Source organism: Gavialis gangeticus, unplaced genomic scaffold (genome assembly GCF_001723915.1).
Source record: "Gavialis gangeticus isolate Ggan-Ray unplaced genomic scaffold, GavGan_comp1, whole genome shotgun sequence".
Taxonomy (NCBI): Eukaryota; Metazoa; Chordata; order Crocodylia; family Gavialidae; genus Gavialis; species Gavialis gangeticus.
This window is the reverse complement of record NW_017729022.1, coordinates 155,237,387-155,245,528: the sequence shown is the minus strand read 5'-3', so window position 1 is coordinate 155,245,528 and position 8,142 is coordinate 155,237,387. Positions and strand designations below refer to the sequence as shown.

Genomic DNA, 8,142 nt, shown 5'->3' with positions numbered 1-8,142 from the left:
GGGGGGGGGGGGGGGGTCTGTTTCTGTGAGGGGAATGAAGTATTTTTCAGAGAACCATCAGCAGTGAGCACGGTGCTGAAGGTGGGTGGTGGGGTGGGCAGTTCTGTCAGTGGCTGTCCAGGCAAGCTACAGTGGGGAGTGCAGGAGGAGGTGGTTAGCCAGCACCTCTTGCACCTGGTGTTCTGGCCCCTGCTAGTGGGTGTGCATCTTGCCTGGGGCCTCAGCTGGGGGAGGTCCACTGGGGGAAGCAGGGCCAGCACCATGGCCAGCTGGAGCCCGAGTCACTGGGTGTCACTGTCAGGGGCAATAGCTGGAGCAGCTATGTCATGGGGAGGCAGAGGCTGCAGTGACGGAACTGCTACATGCTGCCCCTGTTCTCTGTATGCTGCTGCTGACTAGAAAAGCAGTGGGCCAGGGAGCAGGACTGCCTTTTAAATATAGCCTCCAGCCACAGGTAGCAATGACTAGAGCCTCCAGCTCCTCCTAGTGGCAGCTGGGGTCCATTGCATGGTCCCAGGAAATGGGAGCAGTTTGCTGCTAGAAGCAGCAAATCTACTCCTGTTTCCCTGCATGTGTAGATGCCTCTCTGGGAGCATTTACTCACGAGTAAACTGCTCCTGGATCAAATGTACATGTAGCCATGCCCAGTGAAAACACCGTGAATATGAAATTCTAAATGTGAGTCATTCTCCTTCTGGGACAGTTTCTCATTCAGCTCTCAAAAGAGACAGGCAACTTGCCCTAACTCATTGTTCGTTTCTCCCTGATGAGACATGTTGCTTTAGCAAGCTTCTGTAAGTAAGAGTATGGAGCCAAGGCTTCAGTAGCTGCACATATTTTATTTTTACATTGTTTTGTGGTATCTTCCTGAAAATATAAAGTAATATAGCCTTATGTCCAGCTGGAGAGCCACTTTTCTTAGCCAGAATAAAGTAATTAGTGTACTCAGTGAAGGCAGGGATGAATGTTCATGAATTTCATGGGTTGGTGACAAGAGCCTTTTGCCAGGACCTGAATAGCTGGCACAGTGATGAGCATTATCTGTTGCTTACTTTAATTTTGTTTTTTTGAAAATAGAGGTTCCACTACTGTAGTAGAGCAATTGTTTCAGTGAACAAAACATATGGTTTGTGCTAAATCTTGAAAATGTATAAATGAAAAAAAGTTAATGCTTGCTGTAATGGCAGATGAAAAAAATGGGGAAAAGTTTGAAGTTAATTTCTAATAGATTTGCTGTTTATTCTTCATCATATGAACTAGCTAACCAAAAGCCAAGACTTCTGAAACATAGCAATATTAAAAAATCCAGAAATTCCTGACTTTAATTATGGCCTCAGTAAGAGCTCAATTTTGTAACATACAGAATGAAACTGCCAGAATACTATGTTTTTTCAATCTATTAGCTTTCTGAAAATGTTTTAAAACATTTTAGGTCAACTGTTTTTTGAACCAAAAAAACCCAGAAACATGTAATTTCAGGTTGAACAGGTTGAAGAGGTATCCTATGACTGGATATGACATGCTCTGCTTCAATTTTCATATTTAAAACTTTAAAATAAATGGAAGGAAATATCTCTATGACATTCAAATAAAACAAATCAAACTGATTAAGGCAGAAATTTTATTTTCACAAAAAAGTTTCATTTTGAAAATAAAGCAAAATATTTGAACTTTTTTAAGAACTTTCTTTCTTTTTTTTTTTTTTTTGCTGTTTTTTTCCTCTCATTCAGAACAATTTTGCAAAACCAACATGAACTTGTGCAGTGTTTTTCTATCACCAGATGTATATTGTTCTCAGGAAAGTTTCAGCTGAAAAATGTTGCCCAGCTGAGCATGGGGTGTTCTGGTCAAAGTAGCATAGCACTCAATAACACATTTAATTTCAAGTATGTGAGTAGGCTTATTGACTTCAATAGGACTATTCACATGCTTATACTTGCATATACTTAAGCAGAATTGAACTCTAAACCTTTCAGGGAGTCTTACATAAAACCAGTCCCACCTGGTGACTAAGTATTACAGGGATATCAACTTTTTTCCTTAGGTCCAATTTATATGCTAGATATTTAAGGAATTATTTTCCCTAATGCATATGTACATGCAAAAAATAACAAGAGTTAAACCTGGGTGATTTCAAACAGAGCTAAAAAAAAGTTTAAAAACCCAATATTGTTAATGCAGCAGTCTGACACTGTAAACAACTTAAAAATATTTTTTCATGGGTGAGCTGAGATAAAGAATTCCCAGTAGACTCTACTGGGATGACTTGTTTCCCTTGCAGCTGTTCTTAATTTTAGAACCTTTCATTCCCCATAAATTCATTGTAAAAATAATTCATTCTTGAAACATATGACTCAGAGAATCAATAGCTTGTGGTTAAATAGAGAGAGCGCACTAGATGCCATCCTTGGTATGTCACATCTTTCATGATAAGAAACTTTGTTTTTCAAATGTACAAACTATATTTTGCTGCAGTGGTTTTTGAACAATGTGAGCCTCAATTACACTGGCCACTGATGGCAACTAGAATACCAACAAAAAAGAAATCAATAGTTTCACACAGAATTGTAAGTTAACTCCTAAGCCTGTTGTTCACAGGGTATAAAAATCATTGTTTTACAGTAAACTGTCTCTGCATCAGTAATCAGTTTAAACTAGGGCTTTCTTGCAGCAGAAGAAAAGGAGGGAAAAGTAATGTACGTACAAAGGCGCTGTGTTTCTTTTGTCACTGTTTGTTTAATGCCATCAAATTCTGCACCCCTGTGGCATAACATCAGATTCCAGGAAAGTGGCTGATTCATTCTTTCTATTTGCTTGAATATTCACATCTATTATTTAGTTTCACCAAATGCAAAAAAAAAAAAAGGAAAAAGAAATTAACAGAAAGCAATTACTCACAGCTAAAATTATACAAGCAAGGAGACAGAAACCAAACAAGAGGAGTTCAGGCCTGACTGTCACACCAAGAACATGCTGGCTTACATGCAGAAGATTGACTGAGGCCCTATGTGCAATGGAAAGAAGAAATGCGCTGCCTTACATTTCCTCTTTCAGTACTAAGAAGAAGGCATTTACTTTGGCATACGTCCTGAAAACTCCTTAGTCCCAAAAATGTGAGCCACCCTGTCGCTCAGACTCTTTTCTTTTCAGAATTACAAGATCTTGTCATAATCTCCTCACAATGACAGACTGTTTGAGGGAGTGACTTTGGCATTGTCTCCTATTTAAGATTTCAAAGTGCTAACTTGCTCTGTTTTCTGGAACAAGTTGGTAAACATAAATTGCAGAATTAATTCTCCAACACATCTGTTGATTTCACTGGGTGTGTCTACATGAGACAATTTACTAAGCAGCAGCTCAGTTTACTGTGCAGTAAGCGTATGCATTTACACATGCTCATGCTTACTTTGCAATAAATGACACTACTCACAAGTAAATTTACTACCCGCAGATGCAAGTAACAAATGTACTCACAAGTAGTTACTGCAATTACAAGCAGTAACACGTGTAGACGCTGACTGAGAGAAAATCTGTTCCTGGTCAGCCCTGCCACTAAGGGGCCAGCCTGAAGCTAGCCCCAGGGCTCTAGGGCTGGAAGCTTCTCCTGCTGCAGGGCTGGGCCAGCTCTATGCCTGCCCCAGCCTCAGGCCTTTAAAAGCCTGCAGGCATTTTGAGCCCTGGTGCACATGCAGGCAGCCTGAGGCCACTCCAGGCCTGGACAGGCCGCAGGCTAGCTGAACCAGACCACCTGAACCCCAATGCCACTGCCTGGCACTGCAGTGCTGCAGGAGCTGCCCAGGCCTGCAGGCTGCTCCAGGCTCCTGCCAGGTGTGCCAGCAGCCAGGTCCAGCTGCAGGCACCCACTGGCCACTGGAGCCAGCTCCAGCTGCCTGCAGTTCAGAGCCTGCAGGTGCTATGGTGCATTGCCTTGCCACGCAGCTGCTAGTCCAATGATGTGCCCCTGCATTAGGTGCTCCAGGCAGCTGCCCAGCCCTGGCAGCACAAGGACAGCCGCATGAAGTCCCAAGGAATCAATGCAGGAGCCCTCGCTGACACTAATGCCCACCACCTGGAGCCCCAACTGGTTGCAGGAGGAGACTCGTGACCTTGTGGCACTGTAGGGCAAGGCAGAGGTACAGCACCAATTCATGCGGGATGGGTGCTCCAAGGCCTAGGTGTATAAGGTGTTGTCAGGCTGGATGGGGGAGTGTGGCCATGACCAGTTGGCAGTGGCAGTGCTGCATAAAGGTCAAGGCCTTGCAGGCACAGTAGATCATGATCACTGGCCACAGTCATTGGTCAGGGGGTGCCCACAAGTTCATGACCTTTATGCAGCAACTAACATAGATCCTTATGCCCTGGCACCCAGGCCATAGCTGTGCTATATACAGCAGCATGGGCAGCCTACCTGAATCCCTACCTGGCCTGGCATACATGGTAATGTGTCACTGGGGGAGGGACCCTCAGGGCATCAACATTTCCACACCTACAGCCTCCCCCAGCAATTCAGGGAGCCCAGGCCAGCACCTTGCCCAATAGCTCTGTAGCCTCAGCCCCAGCTACAAGGCACAGATGGCCATATAATCACCGGCCACCAGCAGCACCATCTCCTCCCTGGGGAGGGGGACCCTGTCCAGGCACCTGTATGCCACAGCCCACCATCTAAAGACTTTGTCCAGAGCTACACACCATTGCTGCCAGCTGGGACTGAGCAGAGCCACCAGCCACACCAGTTCCAGCCACGGGGTAAGCCCCACACTTCAGGGAGGGCCCTCCCCAGCCCAGCCCATGCCCACGGCCCAAGGCCCTACCCCCTATTCCTTCCCTGCCTGGCCTGGTCATACTCCCCCGGACCCTAGCTTCCTCCCCCCGCCCCTCGCATGGCATGCAGGGAGCTAGAAGCCAGTGCAAAACTTTATTGAGCAGCCCATGCCCCCAAAGCTAGGCACACACAGGAATACATTGATGCCAGCAGCCAATTCCTTCTTAGATGTGGAGGGCAGGGATATGTAGCACAGCCACGGGTAGCCCTCCAGGTGGTGATGGTGGTGGAGGTTGCGGGGCAGCGCGGGCTTGTCCCTCACACCATCGAAGCTCAGGGTCCTGTGCCAGGTGCACAGGTGCACCTGAAGCCCCACAGCAGCAGGGTGTAGTGGGTTAGGCAACCCTTGTTTTGCACAAACAGCTCCTTGTTTAGGCCAGGGCATGCACAGAAGGGGCACGCTCAGGACAAAGCAGTGGCATGGGGAGGGGCTGGCCCCGAGGAGTCTCCTCAGAGTGTCCCCCTGCGGGGAGAATAGGGGCGCAGGCATCTCCTTGCCTCAGTTACCAAGGAGTCCTGCACACCCCTAGTTCCAGGCATTGCGGGGTCTGAAGCCACAGCAGCAGGTTCTGCCAGAAGCCTAGCCTGTCCAAGCCTGGGAACAGGGCAGGGAAGGTGGGCTGCCTCTGGCCAGCACACAGGGGCCTGCTGACCCCTGGGAAGTAAATGGGGATGGGGGCCTGGGCCTGGGCCTGTCCAGGGAACTTACCATGGTCTGCGGGCATCTGTGCACACACAAGGCCTAATCTGAAGCTGGCCAGTGTACAGCTCCTGGAACAGAGCATCTTATCTCAGAAATGCTGCAAATACTTACAAACAGCTTCTTTCTCATGGCTCTACAGGTCCTGCAGCTGCACATGAGGGAGAAGCAGCAGTTGGTAGGAAGGATGGCAGCTCAAGGTCACCACCACCCTCAGCTGGGACCCTGTGGATATGCCAGCTCTGCCAGAGAAGGACCCAGGACAGGACCCTCCTCCTGGATCGGCTGGTGATGGCATTGGCAGAGCAGCTGGTGGACTCAGGCCTGGTGGGTGGAGGATGTCACCCAGTGGGACACATGGAGCATGGAGCACCTGGCCCAGCAAGATGCATGGTTAGTGGAGGACCTGGCCCATAAGGAGGCATGGGACCATGTGTTCAGGGAGCAGCTCCTGACCCTGAAGGAGTGACATACAGAGGCACTGGAGCAGCAGACTGTGCTCATGGCCAAGGCCCCCAGCACTACAGGGTCATGGAGCTGGACTTGCCTCCAGCCAGGCCAGGACTGTGTATGGGCTCTGCTGGCCCAGGCCACTGGGTGTCAGGGGGGTAGATGGGCACACTGGGACAGCAGCAGCCACCATCATCCCTGGGCAAGCCTCCCACCTACTGGGTTTACATGTCATGCACACTCACTGGGGGAACAGCCACCCCCAGGCTCGGACCCCTAGGCACCCCCACCCCCTCCCCACAGCCCTCCACCCTGGGAGGGGACACACAAGCAAGCACAACAATGTAAATAGCACATGAAAGAGGCTGTTTTATTGTTGGTGGATGAGGTGGGTGGTAGAGTGGCTCTGTTGTTTGGGAAGAAGAGGTAAGGGAGGTCTGTTTTTGGGGAGGGAGTGGAAAGTGGGACTCTATTTCTGTGAGGGGAATAAAATGTTTTTCAGAGAACTGTCCACAGTGAGCATGGTGCTGGTGGCAGACAGTGGGGTAGAGGTCAATGGGTAGCTGTCCAGGCAGGCCACAGTGGGGAGTGCCAGAGGAGTTGATCAGCCTGCACCTCTCACACCTAGTGCCCTGACTCCTGCTTGTGGGTGCGCGACTTGCCCAGGGCCTCAGTGGGGGCCAGCACCAGGGCCAGCAGGGCCAGCACCTTGGCCACCAGGAGCCCATGGCACTGGACGTCACTGCCAGGGGCAGAGGCTGGAGCATCCATGGCATGGGGAGGCAAATGCTGAGGCAGGAGAACCGCCATCTGCTGCCCTCAGGCTCTGCATGCTACTCCCAGCCAGAGAAGTAGCTGGCCAGGGAGAAGAGATGGGGGCTGCCTTTTAAAGATACCTGCTGGCCACAGGCAGCTGCAGCCAGTGCCTCCAGCTCCTTCTGGTGGTGGCAGGGGCCTGTTGCAGGGCTGCAGGAAGCAGGAGCAGTTTGTGGCTAGGAGCAGCAAATCTGCTCCCACTTCCCTGCACATATAGACACCTGCCCATGAGCATTTACTCTTGAGTAGTTTACTCAAAAGTAAACTGCTTCCAGATCAAATGTATGTGTAGATGCACCCACTGTGTAGTACTATTTACGTAGGGAAAAGGATGGCTTTTTACCACTTCTAGTTTCATTTTACTCTACCATGAGAATTTATGCATTTCCCAGTCTTTGCTACACAAATTATGCAACTACCAGTAACAAAGCTTCCAGCATAAAAAAGCTCTATGAAAATGGAATGTCTGCAAACTAACCTCACTTAATTGACTGATAGTGGATTCTTCTGTTTTATACAGTAAAGCTGTATTTCTTGAAGGCAACATACAATATAGCAGTGTCCTAGATAAATGAAAACTGTTTTGTCACCCATAGCTAGTTAAATAAATACAGGAAGATAAATTATATTCTTCCACAATATCTGGATTATATGGAATGGAGTGTGAACTGTGATTTAGTTTGAAATAACTGACATGGCTGATTGCTTTTTAGGGGCAAGAATTGTTCCCAGAAAAGTTTTCAAGTCATTTACTTTGTTAGTGTGGCAAGATCACAAAGAATAATTTATTTTCCTAATTGTCTCTCATAGAAAAGTCTATAATTGTAATATGGATAAAACCAGTAAAATGTAGTAAGTGTCTAGAGTAGTTAGTTTTAAAACCTTTGTTTTAAAATTCTGAAGGTAATACAAAACTGTCATTTCTTTTCCCATTTTTAACAGAAAGACCATGAAGATGGAACTGGCTACTGAAAAAGACAACAGAATAGGCCTGAGAAACTTTACAGCTGCAGTATGTGGGGCTTATTCTACACATTAAGATATTTTCATTTCTGTTAGACACTTGATAATTTTCACACTTACATCATACCACTCAGAAGAAGACTCCTGTAATGAACTAGTCTGTCCAGCTGTCCTCACCTCTTCCTCAGTTCCAGCCCTGCTTTCCAGCAGCTCTCCTTACAGCACCTTTTCCTTTTCCCCAATGCATGTGCCACTGTACTCACCCATCCAGGACTACCATAAAGTTCCCTAAGGTTTTGCTGGGCCCCAATGCTTCTCTATGTGTTTTCAACTACCACTCTTCAATTGTCTGATGTTAGGGCTGGGCCAGCACATAAAAAGAGACATCATT

The 8,142-nt window shown here is 47.7% G+C and overlaps 1 long non-coding RNA gene across 1 annotated transcript in view; it reads right to left on the bottom strand.

Moving 5' to 3' along the window:
• Positions 1-833: 833 nt before the first annotated feature.
• The window catches only part of LOC109296789, a 113,082-nt gene continuing 105,773 nt past the window's right edge, over positions 834-8,142 (bottom strand). Inside the window, exons 3-4 of the long non-coding RNA XR_002097053.1 lie at positions 2,705-2,828; positions 834-1,041 (exon numbers count right to left, since the gene is read on the bottom strand). This is a non-coding gene — a long non-coding RNA (uncharacterized LOC109296789). The remainder of the gene's footprint in view (positions 1,042-2,704; positions 2,829-8,142) is intronic.